We start from the raw sequence: 26353 nt of genomic DNA on the forward strand, positions 1-26353 counted from the left end.
AATAATGTAATTTCTGCGGCCTAGAGCTTGCATGTCGGCTGGTCTCCAACTGAGACAGCATAAAAGAACGCACTGATAGCGGATAAACATAGCTACGTAGGCCTACACCCGAATCTATGGCTTCTCAGTAGTTTCAAAGCTGCGACTTCTTAGCTGTTTAGTATATTACGGCAGATTCGAAAGCAAACTCCCATACAAAAAAAAAGTACTTTTTCGTCTAATGCAGCGTTATGCTACTTTTGCTTGAAACTAGAAGCTTTAAAGTTCACCTTCTTATGGTGAGGGATGCTTTGGGTGGAGCGGCAAAAAGTGCCCTCACTAATAAATGTTTTAATCTGCCTAACAGACACTTCTCGCTGTGGCATAATGACATGCGGTTTCCTCTGATTTAATGATTATATGACGAAGCCAATAAAACTGAATGCTTTCTTATTGCTGCCACAAAACCGGGTATCGGGAGCCTCTGACTTGTTGCAGGAGGTGCTATAATGACTTCGAATCCAATTACTGGAAGAGCCTTCACCAGTTTCGTTTTAAAAATATCTTCATAGAGATGGGCACAATCAGGGTAGGCCTATTTAAAAGAAAGTTAGGCTATATAAATTTCAAAATGTACCTTTTCTTAAATTTAATTTTGACAAAAACAAAAACTCATTTAAATTTGCAAAGTAATGGACTTAGGCCTACTCATCATCCAAACTTTTAAAAGCACTCTAAAGTAAAATTAATTTTCTTGAATAGAATATTCGTGAAACTGTAAAATGTTAAATTATTCCGGGGGAAAAAAAATCGTATTAGTTCTAATCAACTATAATGAAACTGTAAGTCTTCAATTTCGCATACTATAATATTGTACTATTGGTTTTAATTTTTATTTTAATTAGGCATTTGATTTCTAATTTTGAGCCATTTCTTGTAATACCTGATTATTGCCAATTGCTGTTACTAAATAATGTATTTAATTCGTAAATTTTAAGCCATCTCTTAGCATAACTATTTATTGCTTCTAAAATAACATGTTTAATAGCTATTATATATATATATATATATATATATATATATATATATATATATATATATTTCTTCCTATAACCATTACATATAAATATAGAGGCATGCCTTGAGGCTTTATGAAACAACCCATTCTTTCATTAAGGTGCATTTTTGTACATAATTCATGTGAATTGTAACCTTGATCACAATTTTGTATTATAATTTTATTATTGTTTATTGCTTATAAAATATGTATTTTGATACCAACTATAACCCTAATATACCTCAGGATGAAATAGGGTTTATTAAATTGGATAATAAAAAAAAGTAAAATTAATTAAATTCAAATAGGTCTATCTAAGCCATTTTAGGTCTATTTCTTATGTTACATTACCAGCATTCCTCTTACTGATTTATTTCTATGTCATTAAAACGATTCTAGCTTTACAATTTTATATAAATTAGGTCTCAATCAGTCTTATGGATGGGCGAGAAGTTCATTAATGGACATAAGAAGAATGGCAATGAAACATAAAAACAACTACTTATTAACAAGTTTGGTAAATGTGTAACAAATAACTACTTTTCCCATCCTGACCAGCGCATTCAGTGCTTTATCATATCAACTGCTTGATATCAATTTCACAGATTTCTAACGTTGCAATTATGTCAGAGAAAAACATTTTATATTCATCCTATAGGCTAATTATGCAGAAGCTGGAAAACTCAATTTAATTATACATTTTGGATATTCTACTAGATTTACTACGAAATTCTGCCCACAGTAAGCTTAGCTTATAGGCCTGGAATATAAATTCTTGCTCTTCGAAAGAAACATGGTAGACGTATTAAAAATTTAAACAATTAATTACTCGAAAATCTCACTACCCGTAAGAAAAGAATACACAGTCTATGTTTTTTTTTTATTTTGTGTAAAACAGGCCCATAGGCTATATACTTTGACTTACAAAAAAGTTCACCAGTTCCAAAACGTAAATTTCTTTCGAATAATTCTACATTTATGAATGCTCGTGTAAGATACCGGCAATTCTTTGTTTAAGCTCCGTTTTCAACTACACAGGCTACGTACAGTAGATGAGTTAACAATAACAATGAAACAACGGTGGAATGGGAATGTCAGAGGAAACCAAGGTAGCCTACAACTGATTCAGATACCACAAATCTCACAACTCTTTTCGTGATAAACCGTTAGGTGATTGACTTACGAATGGACCCAGTTCTTGTTGATCACGTCAGAAGATTTTGAGTTGTAATGTAATGTAATGTAATGTAATGTAATATAATGTAACCCTACTAATGGTTATGACAATATAGCGCAAAACCTTTTTGTTATTATTTAATTTTATTACATATTTTAAAGCACCTGAATTTTAATATTGTAAGTTAATTGTTCAAAGAATACAATACTAAGTAGGCTATGTGATATGACGGCCAGCCACAGCGTATTGATGGGTAAGGCGTGCTAGCGTTGTCACTACGTGGAAGCCACTTCGAGCATGGATGTTCATTCGTTGTTAAATACCATCCTGTAAGCTATTGTTTTAGTTGAAAATCCAGCATCTTTAGTCCTATAGCTAACTTCCTTTTCTAAAATGTATCTTTTTTTTTAATCCACACATGAATTTCAAAACTGTAAACGCAATAGAGCAAAAAAATAAAGCTGTGATATGGTAATTTTAATAGGACCATCAAGTGAGACACTTCGCATACATAGACTATCATATTTCATCTGAATATGACGATAACAAGGCAAATGAAATAGTAAAATTTCATCGTATATGTGGAAAAATAAGGGAAAAATAAACATAAATGTAAACTTAGGCTAACGAAAGATTGTAAATTGAAATGAAAATAGGGCTATAGCACTTCCAGTAATATTCGATCGTTCATAGTCCTGCATACGCAACGAATAAGCAATAACTAAAATAAATGTTAAGAGCTGAAAAGTCTAAGCCTAGTGTAGACTGAACTAGGCCCTACGCAAGAAGTTACAAATTTAGAAATTGGACAATCTCGAGATATTTGCAGTAGGATATTAAATAGACATAGCCTATAATCTAAAAAACGGAAACATCACCTCACTATAAGCACAATCTAGTATATACAGTCACGAAGCTCAATACGTAGGGAATATGCATCCATAGATAGTTGCTAACCATAGGATCGCTACTATCGCCTCATTACAGACAATGCGAAATAGTACCTGCACAGTCTATTGTTCCTAGTATCCTCAACAACTCAAGCTTCGTGACTGTATATACCAGCTCATGCTATAAGTAAATCCTATATAATTAAGCCTTAAATCAGCGTATAGGTAATTAAGTATGGACACTTCGCGTCGGGAACTTTGATGTAGCTGGACTGATTTCAATGACCTTCAAGCCAGTTAGAGCGTGAGATTCTGCTTTCTCCCTAGAGTTGGCGCTGACATCACACCAGCTAGCAGTCGACACAGAGGAAATATAACACATACAATTAATACATCTAGGTACATTATGTACTCAAATAAAATAAATTGGGTCCATAAAATAATAAATCCGTCATTAACTGTAATGTCTAGACTCTAGAGTTCCTTTATAATGGGAGTTGAGACGTTGATCTCAACAACTAAAATATGTAATATATTTGATAGCACTGAAAATGGAAAAACAAAACTCTTATGAGAAGTAAAACCATATACCTGTATTATATTATATAAAAATATTAAACGAATTTGATACATAATTTTATAATGTATTATATTATTTTATAATATAATTTATTATATCTGAAGTATAAAAAATTATTATTACAACTAGTTTGTCACTGAGAAATAAGGAAAAGCTGTTAACTTGAATTTATTTGAAGCAAAGCGTTACTGGATTATGCAATAAGGTAGGCAATGTTTGGATCCTGTGTCTCAACTCTATACTCAATTATTATCTTAGCGTATGCTCGATTACACTAACCTCTAGCGCTTGAAAGTGGAACTATACGCTGGCGCACAGAGAAACAAAACACAGGAAAATTCGCTCAGTGTCCATTCTTTATAATCCCTATTCGCTGACTATGAAATAAGTAAATCCCATGTAAGTTAATTAACCCTTAAATTGGCAAAATTTCATTTCTCACATTAGTTTATTAAACCGTGTCGGACTGTAAAGAAAACAACTATCGCAATGTCCATATTTTATATGTTGTACAATATTATAGTAGGCCTAATGTGAAAATTTAATTTTCCTACAATTTTTTTCTATTGTTCTATTAAAATTATAGCATGTAGCCTATTAACCTATTGTATCCTACAGGATACTTTGCGAATTTAAGGGTTAACAAAGAAAGTTACTTATCAAAGATAAACTATAGCCTATTGTGTCCTAAACAAAGAGCAGTAACACCTGCAGATATCGAAGAAGTGACGAAAGAGTCGGAACATGTTCAACAGTCTAACCCCAGAAAAACACACGATGAGGATGAAGATGTTAATCATGGTATTAATGATGATTAGGCCTAGGCCCTATAATGTATGGCTATGATAGGTCTAATCTATAGGTTGAATTTTGTTAGCCTATAGAACAAGATTTCTGAATTTGTGTTGAAGTACCACATGACACCACAGTCGAGTGACTTTAGTGCATTTGTAACGGAAATAACAATGGAAATGACTTAAGATGCAGACGGGTCATAGGCCTACTGTCAAAACGGACACTTAGTTTGAAAGTCTCTTTGTTTCCGAAGCTCCACACGCCACTTCACGAAGACGCTAGCAACTCAGTGACACCGTCCATCCTGCAGTAAGAATTTGAAAAGAGTAATTATTCTTCCTGACGTACGAAATATAGTTCCCTCACAAAAACTAATTTGTACTCTGTAACCGCAATTTATAGCCCACTCACAGCTATATCCACTGATATAACTTATGAAGGCCTACAGTATTTTATGGACATATTATTTAAATGATTTTTTGACAATAAATAAATTATGCGGAGTTCTCATCGCAATTGTTAATAGCTAAGTTAATTCTGATTATCACTTAGAGCCATAGGCCTATTCATAAACATTCTTAGCGCGGGCTTACGGTGGACGATCAGCGAACTAACGTTTTTCGTATTCATAAACCAGTGTAGCGGTATGACATGATATGAATCCTGTACAAGTAACCAGTCGATAGCCGGGGTTAGTTTAGCACGCTTGTAGCGCGGACTAGCGAAATGTCTATGCATAGCATCCTTATAGACTAGTCACTATTATCATGATTGTGGGCTAAATCTGATACGCCTAAATATACGAGTAGTAAGGTACCTGAAGTTAATTTGAATTAATTTTTTTATGACTGTGGTATTCCCTAAATAAAAAGTTCGTGTGTCTGCATGAACTATGATTCTTTATGCATACACAGAAAAATAATCCAATACTTTTCTTTAAACCGGAGTGCTTTATTTTTACATTTGAAAAATCTTATATTGTGCAGGTAATAGCCTATGCCCATGTGAAGGTAATATGGCCAGAATAAAGAAAATTAATTATTTTGGGAAGAAAAACATTTATTGGTGATTAATGAAGTTTTGATTGAAAATAGTGGTTCTTGGCTTCAAAAAATACTCTCACAAGTAACTTGTGCTTAGGTCTATATAACATTGCACTTTGAAAAAGAAAATGACAAAGTTAACAAACACAAAAATGAAAAATATATATCAATGACTATATTATGTGTGACAAATAAATAAGTTTTTTTGTGAGTCCAACACATTCCTCATGCATGTACGTAGACATCACAAATTGCCCACAGTCGCATATCCATGTGGCCGCAGCCTATTACCTCTATCCAGCACCTCTAAAAAATCAGCTACTTTTCAGTTCAATATGAATGTATTTTAAATAAGCATTGGGTGTCTGTAACGAACAATGAACAAGTTATAAAATGTTATATAGAAACTATAGACTAATTACCAATTGCATGAAAGGAAATAAGTACAAGACAAGCTTACCAACAGCAATATTATGTCATAACACCGTCTTAATCCGTTGCCACAAATCAAATAGCCTAAAGAAGGCCTGTGGAAGCAGTTTTGCTATTATCCATTAATGTCGCTGATTATGTACACTTACTAACACGTGGTTCGACATACGGGCACTAACTTTTGGATACCATATCAATTAGCTATAAAACAGTAAAGTGGCTATATTATAAATATGCATTGGCCATATCTGCATCACATACAGTACTTTATTACAGCAATGGTTCTTAAACTAGAATGTGAGACTTTTTCAGAGTGGGCCTAATTTTTATCTTTCGGCAGTCTATTGTCTGAAGTATTTACCACATACAGTAAGTACTCATTTGCATCTTTATCTGTTAAAAACATATAAACTAATATTTAGGGCTAGGATTTTGATGAAATTGCATCTTTTTTCTAGTAAGCCAGAAACATAGCTGCTTTAGTATTTATATGTTATGTGATAAACTGAGTGATTTAAGACATATTTGTTAGGGCATTTTTTTGCATTTTTTGCCTGCTTCAACTCATAAGAGCATCTTTTGTTTTATTCGGACATTTTTGAGACATTTTCATTTAATTTTGGCCACAAATCCCCATTATTAATATAAAATAGGCCTAATGTTTATTTCCTTTGATATTTGTCTACATATTTTGTCCATTAATACCCATTATTTTTGTACTTGGTTATTTAACGACGCTGTATCAACTAAGAGGTTATTTAGTGTCGATGGAATTGGTGATAGCGATATGATATTTGGCGAGATGAAGCCGAGGGTTCGCCATAGATTAGCTGATATTTGTCTTATAGTTGGGAAAAACCTCGGAAAAACCCAACCAGATAATCAGCCCAAGCGGGAGTCGAACCCGCGACCGAGTGAAACTCCGAATCGGCAGGCAAGCGCCTTAACCGACAAAGCTACGCCGATGGCTAATACACGTTATTTTGTATAATATTTTAAAATCTTTCTACACAAATATTGCCATTTTAACGTATTAACTCCAATCACTCCTTCAATATAGACTCCTCTATACCTGCTAATTCCGGGTAAGAGTGGCCTTGTGGTGAGCTACATGGAAATTACATAAGATAAAATAATTAATTAAAGTATACCACTTATAAAAATTATATAAAATTAAATAAACTTAAATGTTGGTACTACTCGTAGAATTTAATTTAATTACTAGTCTAGATATTAAGTAGTACAAAACCTCTTTGCCTACTAAGCCAATTATGTAAGAACAATTTTTAGGGCATTTTAAGGACATTTTTAGGTCATAAATGTATTGTTTTTAGGACATTTTTTCATGATTTATAAGTCATCAAAATCCTAGCCCTACTAATATTCAGTTCCTTTTAGCCTAGTAGCCTAATTACCTATGTTTGGACCTTAGTCAATTCCATGGATGTGCAACTCGTGCTCTCAAACTGTCAACACACCGCAGTGCAGGTAGAACGGATTCTGTACGAGCTATTGTGTCTGTATGCTGTTCTTGCTAGACCCAAGTTCGCTCGCGTCTGGAGTAAGTGGCGGCTCGTTTCAAGTGAAAAAGAATATAAACCGATCAGATCTTTTCCCTTTAGTAATGAATAGAAAGAGAAAGAATTTTATTGAGAAACGAGGTAAAGCTAGTATTATGTTCTATTACACTTTCTTACGCACGATATTTTACGTTACAATTAAGCACAGTGAAGGTTTTAGTAAAGAAATACTATCTGGATCTGCTTTAGAACAGCTAAAGGTAAAAATAGGATATGAACAAAGTGAAACTGATATCAAATGTCGTTGTGCGTGCGAGTTACAGAATTGCACGACATTATGATCGACTAGCTAAGAGCATTTATAAATAAATTTTTGAAATGTGGCAGTATCATGTAGAACATAGACAACTACACTTTCCTTGACTATAAACTATCTTCAAGAGTGATAATAAAATCTGCTCATCAAATAAATATAAGACCCTACTTCAAGACGTACAATAGAATTCACTGGTAAGTTTGGAGAAACAGTGACAATTGACAAGGAATCGACATTTTTCTGAAATCCTTTTGGTTTACAGCCGATAGAAGATCCTGAAAGTTTATAGCTTGAATTGCTAAATCTACAGAACGGCACGCCACTCAGATTCCAGCGAAATCAGGAATCAAACTGTTTGTAATGCTGCCTAAGTTAGAATTTCCAAATATTCTCTTTGTTTCCACATATAGGCCTATGTGCTTGAAGCAGAGTTTAATACAAGAAATAAGTGTAAAAGCTCAGAAGTAGCCTAAGTTTATTTCATTTGCCGTAACATGTAAAAAATCAGTTCCTTGAATTTGTGATCGTTTGCGATACAGACTATTACCTTTCTGAGAACAGAGGAATATGCTTTAATGTATAGCCTAAAGACTTGTAAATTCTAGCTTTCTATGTTTCAAATAAGACCTACAATAAGAAATATTAACAAATAGTGTAATAATAAATAGGCCTAAGTGTTGCAACTGTGTTTGTTGTATCTTGGAAAGGTTGTAAGTATTCAGTTTATGTTTCCAAGTACTGAACTAATTTACAAAGCTCGGCAATAATATAATTTTGTCATGTGTGTTTAGGTGCAGTCTGTCTAAAATTACTATAATTATTGTACCATGCGTCATTCTGAAATTCAAATAATGGAGTAGATATCATGACCACCTGCACGAGCCGCCAGAGTGCACAGCGGCAGAGAACTGCTTCTGCAGCGTAACTACAAACAACTTGTAACTGCTGCGGCTGGCTCCGTCTGTCTTTCTTTCTTTGAAGGTTTTTTAGTACTTCGTGAGCACGAGTCAAATCCATGGTCAAATCACTCTCAATGTTTTAAGCTTTTGAATCTCAAGACTTAAAAGAGCGACATATGAATAACTCGTATACAAGTGAAGATAAATTTTCGAAGGACTCTTTTTATCATGTTCGGCCAAGATTTAGAGTCGCACAGGACATGAACATAAGCACGTAGGTAATGCTCTTAGTCTGGAAGGAAATACTAGCAGTCCGAACTGGTTATCTGGCCCATCTTAGCCACACATTAAGGCTCCTGTTTTGGTCAAGTATCTTGTTAGTTTTACCTTATATAAGCAAACAGTAGCGCATACTAATCTCCTGAACATGCAGAAGTTGGGCATTAATTCAATTAAAAACAAAACACAACCTTTCTTTTCTTTGTTAACATGGTGCTTAGCTGATGTAAATTTCATGTCTAATGGGTGTACGCCTTTGGGCGTGAAATATTCAGGAGCTTGAAAATTTGCAGCAGCAAAATGGCGGCCAGGCGGAGTGGCTGTACTGCGGGCAGTATCGCGCAAGGCACAGGAGGAGAGCTCATTATACGGTATCGTGGATCAATGCAGTGGACGGCAAGCTCCACCCACTTGCTGCCGCGGCGGCCATCTTGCCAGGGCCCCCACATCGATCCCCAACCCGACGCAACTTCGAATAATTCCGATACCACGGAATCTCCTCTCGTATTAACACTTCTGGGCTAGCCTGCTTCACGAGGCGATTGGACACGTGGTCTGCAATTTATTACTCGATCTTGTTATTAAAAGCGAGGGGAAATTTTCACAGGAAAGGGGTTTTAGCACGATAATTGGTATGAAATGCTGCACGAGTTTCCCTGAATTCAAATATATTTTTCATAATTATTATTATTATTATTATTATATTATATTTATTTTATATATGATGTCAACATTTAGGCCTACATCCATGTAATGTGGACCTCATAATTTGTATCCGGTGCCACAATTACATTCATTACAGTTATACCTTTTGTAGACGCTCTATCAATTTAACTTTCGACCCCATTTAGATCAATCAAAATTCACACTTTTACGACTCTTCTTGATTTTCAGTACACTTAATTCGAACACATACTGTTTCTAATAATACTTGTTACTAAAAACATACTACACCATTGTCCAATATGTTCGTTACTATGTCTGTTTCTTGTGTACATTTCATTTTCAGATCTCACTAATTTTGTACATATTAGGCCTATAGCCTACTTCATTACCCTAGCTAGCCTCCCTCGCTATACTCCTCACCTATTTTCATTATCTCTATCTATCTACTTAACTTCCTATTACACTCCTCTAATTCATTCAAAATTGACACTTTTATGACTCCGTTCTAGATTTTCAGTTCACTTAGACTACATCGAACACACACAGTTTCTACTAATACTTGTTACTAAAACATATCACACCATTGTCCAATATGTTCGTTATTCTGTCTGTTTCTTGTGTAGGCCTACATATCATTTTCAGATCTCACTAATTTTCTACATATTATACTTCGCTATATTTTCTCTGGATATGTTATGCGAGTATTTTCTTCGCTTTCATGGATTTGGCTATTGACGCCTACATAAACACAAACACCATCTCTTCCTACGTTTGCTGACGTCGCGCCTTGGTTTAAATTCTAAAATTTGTTTCGAGAACTTAAAGTCGCTTCAATGTAACTAATCTCTCAAGTACAAAATTTTTGCACACACTTGCTTTGTCTTGTATAACTCAATAGACTAAATATTTTAAAATCGTTCTATATTAGGTCTATTAAATTAAATTTGTAATATGGATAACATTGTGCTGAATACAAGTCCACTCAATACTCAAGCTCAAAGGAAGATAGTCGATTTCAATAGATTTCTTTATTTTATTTTTATTTAGCCTATTTTCTATTCTGGCAGAAATAGGCCTAAGGCCATGAGGACTTCTCTTCCACTGGGCCAGAAACAAAAAATAAGCTTGTACAATAGGACTACTGAAAGTTAATAATATCTAATAGGCCCTATAATAATAATGATAATAATAATAATAACACTTAGCCTACTTACTGGCTTTTAAGGAACCCGGAGGTTCATTGCCGCCCTCACATAAGCCCGCCATCGGTCCCTATCCTGAGCAAGACCAATCCAGTCTCTATCATCATAACCCATCTCCCTCAAATCCATTTTAATATTATCTTCCCATCTACGTCTCGGATAATAATAATAATAATAATAATAATAATAATCACCATCATCATCCGTGGCGCTACAGCCCATGAAGGGATCAAGGCCCTATAGGTTAGATAAAATAATAACAAACAATTCTTTAAAATCTTCATATCAAATAACCTTAGGCTATTTATATAGGCCTAAAATTAGTCCAATTTTGCAAGGAGAATTTGGTAATGAGGTTCACTTATTTTCATGTAATTGCGTTTTTCCTTTTGCATATGTCATTCAGTTCACATTTATTTAGGCCTAACTTATACTTTCTCGAACCAAATGCAAAAATTTACTGCTCATGCAGTGGTGGTATTCAGGATTAAAAACCGTATTAATTCTCACAGTGTCTGTTTCGTAGAATTTCAGTGAGACTCATTTTTTTTATTTTAATTTTTGCATAATTAAGTTATCTACAAATAGAATGAAAGCTACAGATTTTTAATCCAAGTTCCCCGCAATTCAAAACCGTAACAGATAACTACATAATTGAACAAATGTACTATTTGCTTAAAACCTGATTCCAGCTATGAAAGCGGTCAGTATTTGGAAAGATTTTAACAGATACAAAGTAGGCTTTATGGATCGAAAAATAGGACGCTTATTACCAATAAAACAAACAGATAACTGAAGTTATAGACTGAAACCAATTCGTAAATATATTTAAAACAATGAAGGATAAGTAGGTTAAGTTTTACAATAGCTGTCATAAGTTAGATAACATAGCCTATCCTGCTTTCAATGTAGGTCTATGGAAGTCGGAACGAAACATAAAAATATAGCTAAGTAGACTAAGTTGAGAGACATGAAATTTTAAGAAATGCAGAATATTGTAAAGGGAATGCGAAGTTGCACTGCAAGCCGGAAGGTCGCAGTGGGATCATGGATTTTCTCAATTGACCTAAATCTTCTGGTCACACTACGGCCCGGGAGTTTACTCAGCATCTAACAGAAATGAGTAGGCCTACGAGCCACACTTCCTTGGGGTAAAGGCTGCGGGAACGTAGAACTGACATCTCTATTAGCTGTTAATTTCATTTCTACAACAATTAATATAAAACCTATTAATATAAAACCAGAATTCGATTCATATATAATTCCTCAAGATGAAATAAACCTTAATATATTTCGGCTATTAGATGTTGATAACCGAGCAGTATTACCCATGAATACATTTATTCGAATCATTGTAACAGCAGCAGAAAAAAAAAGCCAAAACAGAAAAACCTATAGACAAAATACTTATTATCAAATGTCATTAATGCCGATTGTCTGTAAAGGTGGGAGAATTAACCTCCTGCCATCTGGGCTAATTAGGCCTGTTGATCTAATAGGACTGACTTCATCTTAGAATACTGCAAAATATCAGTAGATAAAAAAGCGTAGCTCTATAGAACATACGTAGGTGGTCAGTTATAGAGTAGAATTCCTCATTGTAGTCCTATTCCGATATAGCCTAGATTCCTAAGGCAGTAAGGGAAGAAAAGAGAAATAGGCCTATCAAAAAGTTTGCATTTCGATGGTATGAAACATAAATTACAAAAACAATGAACTAGTTACACATTTGCATCATGGTCTTTCTTTTTGTTAGAAATACACATAGACTACAAAGAAAGAGTAGCCTATAAGCCAAAGGGCGCATACGAATGGAGCACAATATACCTGAACAACCCTTATTTCTTATTGGGGTTGAGCATAAACAATCTGAAATCGTTCATTCGCGTTGAGAACAAAAAATTTGAAATCGTTCATTCCCGTTGAGCATAAACAATTTTACAATTTGAGAGGAATAAAAAATAGGTTGCAGCCGTCAAATTACTCTTCAAGGAACAATGTCTACACTGTTATTTGAGTGCATATAGATAACTTCAGTATGATTTAGATCTAGCCTATACTGACCCTGCTACATCGAAAATCTTAAGAACTCGACTTTCTCCAATGCAGAAACAAGACCTTTGCTATTCTGCCAATTTCTAAGAAATCGCAGCTAAACTAAAGGAAATGGAAAAACACGAACCGTAACTTGAACGTAAATCAAGCTACGAGTGCTTCCTCTTGAAGAGACGAGACAGTGAGGTGAATTATTAGTCTTTCGCAAGCTAATTGTATGCAGATATTTATGATAGACATGATCCCATAAATTTAACTAATAGCCTAATTCCTTAAAGAGGGTTTGCTAATAATTCATCTTCCTCCATCACTCTACCAATTACTTAGCCTAAGTTATAGACTATCTAAATAGCTCGTCGCTGTGAAGCACTGTAATTTACGAGATATCGTCCTCGGTGGTCTAGTGGTTATCATTCTGGCCACTGGGTGCGAGGTTCACGAGTTCAAATCCAGCCGAGAGCGATGGCTTTTAAAGGGCGATAAAATCCTTAGAATGGCTTCCTCTGTGAGGGAAGTAAAGCTGTGGGTCCTGCGTAGTAGATTTAGGGTATATCTGAATTTCAAACATTTGCAGCTGAAAGCGCCGTTAAATAAAGCAGATGCTGCTGCTGCTGCTCCTGTACTACAGGACAAGGGACCCGCCGAACTCCTCTAATTATGTTCCAATACTTACGCCTACGTATTGTTTACGAAAGACGAATGTCATTAGCCAAAAGAGGTTTAGAAGGAAATTACCATAACTTATTTTTAAGTAGGCTAATGGAGATCTTAAATTTTCAGTGGATTACGTTTGTGTCAACTATTGTTATAAGGGAATCATAAACGCCAATGACGACATAACCAAAGTGCCACGTAAGCATAACAACAGTGACAAATGAAAGCATTGCTAAGAAAGGTTTGGCAACATCGCCTACTTGAATTCGTCCATCACTGCTGTCATTTTATGAGACTGACCATATTTAAGTCTACGAAGAATTAAAACTGAATGGACCACATATACAAAATGAGTACCGTACCTTAAAATGAATTTACTACGTATACAAAATGAGTCCATAAAACGAATTTATCATGTATACAAAATGAGTGTATAAATGCAGGTTTATAAAGAATCAATCATGTATGCCTATACAAATTTGGTATTTAAAAAAAAAACGAATTGACAGTGAATATTTAAAATGAATCGTACGAAGTGAATAAAATGAAGTGATATGTAATGAACAGGCTATTCAAAACGAATTGAAATTTTAAAACGAAAATATACGTAATGAATATTTAAAATGAATTGACCCTGTAGTCTATTGTATATGCAGTGAGTATTTAAAACGAGCTGTGCGAAGTGAATATTTAAAACTAATTGACATGTTACCATAAAAGGTTAGTATTTAAAACTAATTGACTATGTATATGAAGTGAGTTTTGAAATTTTTTTCTTTATTTTAGTAGGTTATTTTACGACGCTTTATCAACATCTTAGGTTAGTTAGCGTCTGAATGAGATGAAAATGATAATGCCGATGAAATGAGTCCAGGGTCCAGCACCGAAAGTTACTCAGCGTTTGCTGATATTGGGTTGAGGGAAAATCTCGGAAAAAACCTCAACCAGATAACTTGCCCTGACCGGGAATCGAACCCGAGAGTTTTGAAATGAATTGACCACACTTAATGCGAAGTGAATTTTTAAAACAATTGTAGACCTACAATATAGGCTATGCGAAGGAATTGACAATTACTGTAACTTATGTGTAAAATGAATTTCCAAAAGAAATGACCATTTTATCCTCTGATTGAGGTTCTGGCTGATATATGTATAGCCTATATATTATCAGTCAGTACATCTCACTTGACGATATGTGTCAGAGGAAGAACAATTGTCTTTAATTATGCATCTGAAGTGTGACTAGTGTAATATAGGCATATAGCTTGTCGGCGATGTATGCAATGGAGGGGGGAAAAACTGGCCATCCTACCCCATTATCTCCTGGCCTAGTTGCCTCATAAGTGGTGCCTTCTTGGTATCACTTGTGAGGTTCAGACCTGTCTTCGGACAATGACCATCTGTGCAAAGTGAGTTTTCAAGACGAACTGATGGCGTATGTGCGGTGACTTTTTAAAACGAACTGACCTTAATGTATAAGTAGTCTGTTAACTGCTGTAAGAAGGATGTTATACAATTAAGACAAAAAACTAAAATTAATGTTTATAGTTACAACGTTAAGAACATTTTATATGGAGTTTAAAAGAGCTTTCAGACATCTTGAGATAAATATACATGTGATACGCGCAAGTTTCTTTCTGCCATCCAGTGATGACGCAATTCCATTAAAGGATATAAAACACATATAAATATTCTCTAGTCTTTTCTCGTCTGCTTTTTCTGACTTCTTGGAAAGGATAGAATTCCTCAGAGACGCCATTAAGAATCATGAATTTTTATACACGTGGTTTGATCTTCAAGTTTTCATGAAACATCTTCATAATTTTTCTGATCATAAAGTTATTTTCTTTCACCAGAATTTCGAACTGATGGATTTCGAAACAATTAACATTCTTGATATTCTCCACAGAATATCTATTGAGTCATAGGCTTGTTCTTTTTCTAACATTTCATTTATTTTCTACGACGCCATTTTTATTTTATTCTTAGCCATAAAAATAAAATGTTCCTCCAAACATTATCCTGTTTTAGGATGCTCCCTGTTATTATTACTAATTATTAGTATTATTAATTTATTATTAATTGTATTTTTATTAATTGTGTTTATTATTAATTGTCATTATTAAGTGTAATTAGTTACCATTGCCACCGGGTATATACCCATTTGCAGTGTGAATAAATAGGCTACATACATACATATATACATACATACATACATACATAATCACCAAAATCAGATAGAGATAAAAAGTCGTTTTTTTCCTCCTCTTTTATAGACCTCTACACTTTTATGACCTAAGAAAAGTGTAGGCCTACTACTTTTCTCTTCTTTTCTCCCTAGGCCCTATATTTTTTTCATTTCGTTCTTTATATATTTCTTATTTTCTATATCTTCTTCTTTGTTCCAATTTCTCAATTTTTTTTTTCGTTAAAATTAGACCTGAGAAAAAATGATCTTCCCCTCTTTAATTCTAGTGTGGGTTAGGCGTTAGATCTGCAGCTCTCACTACTTGATTTTTACTCCACTCATGTTTTCCTCTTTTCAACTTTATTTGTTTTCCTTTTTCTATTTCATTCCCTGCTTATTTTTTGTCCGAATTACGAAAGGACCTCCCTATCTTCTGCGCAGAAATCTAATGATCTGCAGACATTTCGATAGATTCTGAGGTCTCGTGAAGGTTGGACTCGCTCAACTTGCGACAAAGAGGTCGGCAACGCGGTGCCTGGCAATACCTGGTCCACGGGCATCATTAATCTCTTTCCCTTATGATCACGTGTGCTGCATTGTGCAATAAACAACTCATGGATGGAAATCTCGTGTTAGCGAGGGTGGACCCCCCCCCCCGCCGCGTGTGCAGATGTGAGCACTCTCACAGTAAAACAATGTGCACACAAATCTCAGGTCGTCACAATACGATAGAATCCGAGCGGGGACAATATGCTCTGAGTCGCCTAAAAGTAGTCCACTTGCCGAACTTGTCACAGAATATCACGTGACATTAACCAAAGTCTTGTAACTTCATGTAATGTTGTAATCTGCCCGCTTATAAAAGTTTTTACTAAAGAAACTGTTAAAAGAACTGCGATATGAACGTAACTGTTAAGGGCAGAATACTGGCAGGTAACAGAGCATACTTTGCGAATGTTACATTGCTTAGTAGTCTGCTAATTATGAGAAAAACCAAACTATACATAGCCTATACCACACTTTAGTTCGACCGATAATAACATATGGATCTGAGACATGGACACTAACTAAAGTAGAAGAAGATCTCCTACGGTGTTTCGAGAGAAAAATTCTAAGAAGAATACCTATGCGGACTAGTACAGGGACATCATTTTATTTTTACTTCAATTTTTATTGTACCTGAGTTTTTTAATGTACTTCACTCCCACCCCCTCTACTAGTACACTTCCAACCGCTCTCCATACAGAACCGAGGCCGCGTATGCAGTACTGAGTTAATGAGTATAGTACTTTCCAGAAATACGTTCGCGTTTTCCAGTGACGAAAGAGCTTTCAATATTGAATCCTATTTTCGCACAGGTACTGTTGTTCGTTTGCCTACGTCGCATCCCGGTTTCCCTCACCCGCTTCAGTTCGTCCGTCTGTAAAGTCTAGTAGCTGGGCTGTCTTAGCTCTTTTCTGAAAACATTCATTTCTGTTAGGAATTGGACGTCTACGTAATATTATACAAGTGTTTAAAATAACTTAAATAAAAGGGCCTCGTTAAGTAATTAACTGTCACGTGATTTCCCCCCTTTTCTACGACCCTGCAACAAAACCACTTGAAAGGACAGTAGATAGCATTTCTGAGTCATTTTATCTTTTCGGATCGGGCAGAAGTGAAGATTAAATTTACAGTACGTAAGGTACTCTTTTATAGAGTAGGTATAGAATTATTTCAACATGAGTTACTCGTACGAAGGACGAAACTGGTAATTGGAATTAGGTACAATAGTCTATAGTGCGATAATATGCACAAAAGAACTGACGCCTGTATCGAAATGAACGGCCACCATTTAAAAAAAATGTGTTTAAATATCCATATTATGATTATTTTTCAATTTAACTTCATTCTCTATATTGTACGCTAATGTGCTGTAACAGTACAATATACACTGCATAATTAATACGTCCGAATGGATAGCTCAATTCGTGAGTAAAAACACTAAGTGTTAATACGGTACTGTATTTTGATTAAACAAAAACCTAATGAAAATTATCGAACTCAAAATTGCGATATTTCCTAGTTTACATAAATGGATGAACTACTTTTCTTCCCTCCTATACCTAGTAAAGTGATTTGTATTTTACGGCAGTATCATCGAACTCCAGTCTTGGAAGGGGGAGCAAGCGGTGTTTCCGGTTCTAGACCTTTAATCCAGAGATATAGTCAGGTTAATATTAAAAATGTTAGTAAAAATAAAATGATGTCCCTGTACATGAAAACAACGAATGGCGGATACGTTATAATGAAGAAATCAATCAGCTGATTGGAGGACAAGATATTGTTAAATTTATAAAATCCCAGAGGTTGAGATGAGTGGGTGAACTGTTTCCAGGGATTGAAAATGAAATGGACATAGATTTTTCTTTATAATATTTGTCTTAATTAATCAAAGTAGCCACAGGCGTAGCTCAGTCGGCTAAGGCGCTTGCCTGCCGATCCGAAGTTTGGTTCGGGCGTGGGTTCGATTCCCGCTTGGGCTGATTACACGGTTGGGTTTTTCCGAGGTTTTCCCCAATCATAAGGCAAATGTCAGGCAATCTATGGCGAATCCTCGGCCTCATCTCGTCAAGTATCATCTCACTACAGTATTACCAATTCCATCGACGCTAAATAACCTCGTAGTTGATACAGCGTCGTTAAATAACAAAGTAAAAAAATAATCAAAAGTGGTGGGTATCAGCTGTTGCCAAGGGTTGAGAACGGAGTAATGACACGGAATATTTGTCTTAATAAACAATGAATTGCCAACGATTAGAACGGAGGGTACAGACATGAAATTTTCTTTATGTTTGTCTTAATTACTACTCAATGAAGTAGGCCTATATCAACTGTTGGCAAGGGCTGAGAATGGAGTAATGGCAAGTACAGATATAGAATTTTCCTTATATTTATCTTAATAAGTTAAATAAAGGATAGAATCTTACTGTCTTCCTCCGGCGAGTTTAGCGCTGGGACCTGAGGTATTCTTACCATCGGTGCGGGGGGGTTGCAGGTAGATTCTTTTGTGGCCACAGCCAAGCCGAGCCGAGCGGAGTGGGAAGTACTTATTAATCGTCCAAAAATATGCAGTCTTCAGTCTTCTCCCTGATGTTAGCTATGTTAATATTATATGAATTACTCATTAAATATTTCACCGTTACAAGTCATTTTTAAGGAAACATGCTGTGGAAAATTTTTGGTTTTATTTATTCTATTTGAATTTTAGAATATGTGATTGGTATCGTGAAAAACAGATTCCTATAATATCATACGAAAATCATTTGTTGGTGATATCTTAAAATACAAAATCAAGTAGTTATACTTCTCAAGTGAGTTCAGCAGTACAGTATATTTAAATTGATTACTTTACAAATTTAATTTAATTCTACTAATCACTAAGTTATATAGTATGATTCTTCTTTTCATTTATATTATTGTAGTTGTATTATGATTTTTCTTTTTATTTATTTTATTGTGTTTGTATTTCTGGTGGTGTGATGGCCTTAACTGCACCAAAATAAATAATAAATAAGTAGTAAATAAATAAATGAATAATAAATAAATAAATAAAATTTTCTACAATACTTTCCTTCTCTGAACACGTAAGTATGAATGGTTGTATCTCTATCTCGCCAAAAATACGTTAGAAAACTAATAAGCATACTGCTCTCGTAAATTGGGCGAATGTTTTCAGTATGATTGTACTTCCTTCTAGACTGCCGCTGCCACTGTCCCCTCCCACTCCAGTACCGCGCTAGACTAATCGGAACCTCATTCCTCTCAGCACTAAACTCCTCAGAGGATGACAGTAGATACCCGTGCAAAATATAATTACTATACTGGTGAGATGAAACCCGCTCTTCGATTTTTTCCGCCTGAAACTCCACAATTCTATTCCGGATTTGAATCCACGATACGAAGGTCTAGCGACAAGCATGGTGACCATTAGATGAACGATGACAGGGCTATCTTGCATTTCGAAAAAACCTCTCGCATATGATATGCAGCAGACATAAGCAGATCCTGGGAGCAACTAATGAGTGAAGTGTCTTGTTGGACTTGGCGTAATTGAGATATCATCATTCCATTCCTGACTAAGGACATCCAGTCGCGATCTCCGTTCTGAAACGAAGTCACGTTACGACCTCGTTATCTGGAAGACAATCAGACTCCGGTAATTGGAGACGTAAGTTGTGGAAACTAAACTATGGCGGATCGGAATGCGCTCAGATGAGTGTCGTTCCAAATCTGTAAACGCACAGACAACTCCATTACAGGAGACTGGATCGCATCGGGTAATAAAGAATAGAGAGGGAAGGGGGAAAGAAATGCGATACCGCTCCCTACGTCGACCATACACATGCAATTATTTACCGTACAAAGCAACGGGCGTGGAATTAGAAAACACCGGATTAAATTCTCTGCTGTCATTGATTTGATGCGAGTGGAGGCCGTCCTGACAAAGAGGAAGAGGGGAGAATGCAATACAAATACAAAATACGTCCCTGGGGGTTAATTAGATCAATCTAATTTTCAGAAGATTTATACCTGCGTGAATTCTTTGCTTCTAAACGTTGTACCAATGCAACCAGAAATTCAAAATTGTTATTAAATCACATATATTTCTGCAAATGTGAGTACAATAAATAATACGATAGTTCTCAATGGGGGAATAATGGTAAATTATTCAGAAGTTATCTGAATTAGATTTTTACTAATTTATAATACATGTTGGAAAATGTTCAGCTAAGCCTCGTGTTAATAACATATATCAACATATGATTGATTATTTATTCCGTGAATATGGCTTAAGCAATGAATTAGTAGTAGTATTTATTTATTTCACCTGGTAGAGATAAGGCCGACACGCCTTCTCTGTCCCTCTACCAGGAGATTCCAACTATAATATGAACAATAAATTACAATTAGTATTAAATTTATAATTACAATTACAAATAACATTACAATTAGTATTAAAGTTACAATTACAATTACAATAAAAATCAAAGTACGAAAAGATTACCTGAATAATTAAAGCTAGATAATTTATCATAGAGAAACAAAGAATATTTTATATTTACTGAATTACAAATTGAATCTAGAATAAAAAAATTGTATAGTGATGAAATTACTGAATATTGAAATATTTTGTGATAGATTAAAGGAACTATTTACAAGAAATCAATTACTGACCAAGTGCCTAGTAAGTTTTCGTTTGAATTCAATTTTATTTCGACAGTCCCTGATGCTAGCAGATAGCGAATTCCAGAGTCTTGGCAGGGCTATTGTGAAAGAAGATGAGTATGAGGAGGTGCGATGGGATGGTATTGTTAGTAAGTATTGTTTCATGATGAGAGCGTGTGTTCAGATTATGGTGGGAAGAAAGGTAAGTGAAGCGAGACGACAGGTACGAAGGGAATAGAAGAGTTCAAGATTTCGAAGAGAAAGAGAAGTGAATGTAAATTTCTTTTCTTATCTAGTTTAAGCCAACCTATTACTTCCAGGGATGGGGTAATATGATCATATTTACGAACATTGCTTACAAAACGTACACACAAATTATGAGCACGTTGAAGTTTCATTTTGTTGTCGCTGGAGAGGTCAGTCAGTAAAATGTCCGCATAGTCGAAATAGGAAATACAATTACATATGAAAGAGAACTATTGATGTATTACATCCTATTTTATCTTGATACTAACGTTTTCACCCCTAGTGGGGCATCTTCAGGTACAAGATAGAAGTATCATCTAAAATCAATAATAAACAAGTTTTACATTTGAAAATCCCATGACTAGAATAAAATATGACATGGTGACAATATTATCCATACGAACATTAAATGTCCTGTCAAAATGTTAAAAACAAATTTAATTTAAAGTAGATCCCCTTGTTTGGATATCTCAAATATATTGTTGCCAATAAGGTTATGATCACAATAAAATCAATAAAAATACTAAAAATATACAGAATTAAAACCTAGTATTATTAAATGTAGAGTCATAAAAGCGTGTATAACTAATTTCATGGCGCGAGTGGAATTCTCGTTAAATGTTCAATGCTCTCGTATCTGAAAACAAACATGTCACCATGTGGTATTTTATTCTAATCATGGCATTTTCAAATGTAAAACTTGTTTGCAATTGATTTTAGATTATACTTATATCTTGTACCTGAAGTGCCCCAGTAGGGGCGAAAATGTTAGTATCAAGATAAAATAGGATGTAATACATCAATAGTTTTCTTTCATATGTAATTTATTGCTTAAGCCATATTGACGGAATAAATAATCAATCATATGTTATTAGATTTTTACTATTGATGTTAAAAATAAAATTAAGTTATATAATAAAACACTCCATAACGTATTCAAAGTTGATGTACCTTTTTCTTCGGGTTAAAGAACACGGTGAAAGCAAGAAAGGTATCGTACACCAGGGATGTCAAGGTTAGAGCACGTGAAAGACTCTACGTGCTACCAAGCGCTCACGGGTTCCAATTAATCTATTCTGCAGGCAGTATCGGTGAACAAGACGAGGTGAGAAAAATGACCTTTATTAGCCTACCACTGCAAACTGAATTAAACTGCTCTTCAGTAATAGATAATGCGATACGCTCATACAAGAAAACAAGAAATAAAAACATGTTTTGCAGCATGTACCTCTCTAATAAATGCAATTAATTATAAAATAGTAGGATATAACAAATAATAAACATGGCTTCTCTTTAACTTAAAAAGTTTTACGTAATGAGGCCTATAATAATTAGCTTAATTATTGTTATTAACTGTTACATAATCCTGTACTACTTATATGAGCATCATCACACTTATAGAAACAAATTTAAATTCCTGACTTCTCGCGTAATTCAGAAGTGCTTTTTCTGATTGTTTCCGACACCAGCCTGCTTATGCACAGTGAAATGTTTCTTGCAGCAAAATAATTTCTAATGGAAGACCTGAATTGGCTAACATTCCAAGTCCATTGAAGTAAATTTTCCAGGATCGCAAGTATAGGCTTGCATTATGAGTATTGAAATAAATATTTGTATGATCCAAAAACACAAGCTTAGAGTCGAACTTGGGATATTCTTTTTTACAGCCTATGTAAAACACAACTTGCTAGGTAAAAAGTCGAATTTAGTAAATTTTGGACTTGGAATGTTTGTCAATTCAGGTATTCAATTGTAACTGTGTTGGTACATTTTCTGGGTTTGATGAGTAAGGATCACAAGACAAATCCAACTTGGGCTGGAGCAGGTCAATATCTTTAAATTGTCTATGGAACTCTTCCCAGAGATTTTTTAAAACACTGCCGTATCTTACACTGTTGAGCAGGAGTTCAATGACTGAAGGCATTGGAATTATAAAAATTGTGCTGTGAGATATGCGACATCCACAATGTAATCTTCATCTGGAAGCTTTTAACAATATCTGTCGACACAAATTAATTGATTTTTTCCTTGCGATCTCAAATTCAAAACGTTCAGGTGCTCGAATATATCCTTGAGAAAGTTAAGTTTCTTGATCCATATAGTCAACTAGTTCTTGACTGTCTCTATTTTTCTATTATGAATTCTGATAAATATTCACCCAATTCAAAATACCTGGACAGAACATTTTCTTGGCTTAACCAAAGGATATCGCAATGGTAAGAAGCATCGTCAAACTGACAATTTATGTACGAAAATCTGGACAATTTATAGACACAACTGGTAACTGACATGTAACGAGTCTGCGCCATTAGCAGCACACACTTTTGTTTGTACTTTATTCTGCAAACATAAATACAATGCTGTGACGAAGAATCTCTACTATACATCTTCACATACATTTACTACTATTTAATGTCAATGAAAACAAACTAATTTGAATATTATATCATTCTGTAATTTCAAACGTTCGACACTGATTGTTTTTATAACTAAATAATTTCCACAAATCAACAAGGAGCATCACCACATCTTTCACTTACATAGATAAGAAGTCAAGAGTCTAGTCAACCTGAAACTTATTTTATAACTTCTCCGTCAATGTGTAATGTACAATCCTTTGTGTTCACCGGTGACTTGTACCTGCGTGCCTTACGTGCTCTGATCAGCACATAGGGGCTGTGAGCACGTTTGCGCTCTCTTTGACATCACTGCCTTAGCTTATATCTAATGCTCAGAGGTTGGAGGGACGATGGGTACTGAAAAAAAGGATCTTTCACAAAAAAAAAAAAATAAATAAATAAATAAATAAATAAATAAATAAATTCACAGAACCAAAGCTTTCAAAAACTAGAATGGTGGCGAGTAATAGAGGCAATTTTCCTATCAACAAGCACATCAAACAAGAAACTCAACCACAGGTGTCCTTTATAGGTCTACTTACATTCCGCGCACAGTGTAGAAGTCTGTCTTGGTTTATGTAACAGCGTCTGCCAACTGACTGTGAGACAATAATGATATCGTAAGCTTATAGGGGTAGTATAGTAAAGTTTTGTTCACCATGTGTAACAATAGCCTACTACTCAGTACACTGTGGGTTTTACATTTGTTTCATGACTAATCATTTATCTTACTGTTTTACTGTGAAGTAATTTTCGAAAACATAATTTCCAACATGGTTTTTGATTGGCCGAAGTTTCCTTTATATGGTTCGTCCTCGGTCCTGGCTGGTCCGGATAATCGAGACTAAAAGGAGTCTATTTAATTAGGAACATCAGAAATTTTCACCTTGATAGAAGTCAAAATATCAAAGAACTCGAATTTATAACATAACATATTATATTTTAGTTACGCTGTTTGAGTTGTAAAGCCTTGGTTTTTTTGAACCGATGCATGCGAGATCCGAGGTGCGAGGCCCGCGTCACAAAAATCCGGACTATACGAGAGATAGTGAGTGGTTTCTATAACTGCGAAGACCTCGCATCTCGCAGTTATAGAAACCACTCACTATCTCTCGTATAGTCCATTTGTGCGGGGCGGGCCTCGCATCTCGCACGTCGCATGCATCGGTTCAGAAAAACCAAGGTTTAAGCGCATTTTAGACTTTTTAAGCTGCAAGGGACAAATACAGAATTGAGTTTTTTGAAATATGTTTGGGCTACTACATTTCGGGATCTTCTCCCAAGATACAGTAGGGCACTCACTGAAAACGAAACGTAGATTTGAATATACAGTATATATAAAATTCAGACTGTGTCTCAACCGTGACATACGTCATGGGTAGCGTTTCTTTCCTATTTTGAAACGTCTGAAAACTCGCATACGAATAATTACTACCGAGAAAAAACAAAAGAAAAGACAAACAGTGGAGAAGAGAGCCACCCTTCGCATCGCCAAGGGAGCTGATGAGATTGCATGACTCGGGGCTGTTGTGTCAGCGAGGGAGGATAATGTACCGTAATACATCCCCGCAGGCATGGGGATGCACACTAATTGACAAGGGGGTGCTTCACACCAGGGTCATTCATTTTATAACAAAGAGTGTATGCTGTAAATATGATAGCTACACGTGCTCTCCTCACAATGGGGTGGAATATGTCAGGAGAGAGATGGTAGCTTAATGCTCTTTTTTCTGGAGTTGGTGGTGATGGGAATACAATTCAATGGGACACAGTAGCACAAGTGCTTTCACTGAATCTGTTCCAAGAGGGGTGTGAGGGAGGCTGTTGAAGAGATGTTTCCAATGACAGCAAACAGATCACAAGCTTTCAGGCTACAGGGAGCCTCTTCTTTTCAAGAGCGATTGCAAGAAATTCTATGTCAAAGCATATGTCTACTATAGTGACAGTCACACATGAAAGAGAATGGGATTAGAACACTTCTGCTTATATACTATCACATTATATTGAAAAGATACCAGCCATTTTTTTCCTTTAAAAGAATGACTGCAAAAAAAAAAAAAACAGGAGAAAGATACTTCAGTGACCGTCAAGCGTGAAGATGACCATACTGGAATAAATTTGAAAGTCATATTGAGGTATTGAGGTTAAAATTTCAGATAAATTGGAGTTTATATAATAATAATAATAATAATAATAATAATAATAATAATAATAATAATAATAATAATAATATCCTTGTATAGTTTTCGTCTACAACTTATAAATTAACACAGAAAGAATTTTCTGTTATTTCACATTACAAGGTTATAATTCCACTAACTGTTCCCGGGGCCGGGTATCGATCCCGGGACCCTTCGCTTAGCGCACGAATGCTCTGCCGACTGAGCTACCCCAGGAACTATACACGACACCGTCACAATTTTTACTTTATATCCACACAACTCAAATGGGCTGACAAGACGCCAGAACCCAACTTTGAGTGCACACAAATTCTGTGTGACTTAAATTGTGGCTTCCTGTTAACGTACCTCCAGTAACGAATATATTATGCATGGGGTAATATAGGGGTAGCTCAGTTGGCAGAGCATTCGTGCGCTAAGCAAAGGGCCCGGGGTCGATACCCGACCCCGGAACAATTTTTCCTTTAAATTATTCAAACCTGCTTTACAGGGAGCTACTACCTGAAAGCCAGATTTGCATAATTTCACTAATATTTTCGATTTATTTTTAAATCATCATCAGGTGGAGAGACATATATTGACAAATTG

General features: G+C 35.2%; 1 protein-coding gene across 7 annotated transcripts in view; it reads right to left on the reverse strand.

Moving 5' to 3' along the window:
* rg (A kinase anchor protein rugose) overlaps window positions 1-26353 on the reverse strand; it is an 809394-nt gene that overhangs the window by 139663 nt on the left and 643378 nt on the right. The window lies entirely within an intron of this gene.

The sequence above is a fragment of the Periplaneta americana genome, chromosome 1 (genome assembly GCF_040183065.1).
Source record: "Periplaneta americana isolate PAMFEO1 chromosome 1, P.americana_PAMFEO1_priV1, whole genome shotgun sequence".
Lineage (NCBI taxonomy): Eukaryota > Metazoa > Arthropoda > Insecta > Blattodea > Blattidae > Periplaneta > Periplaneta americana.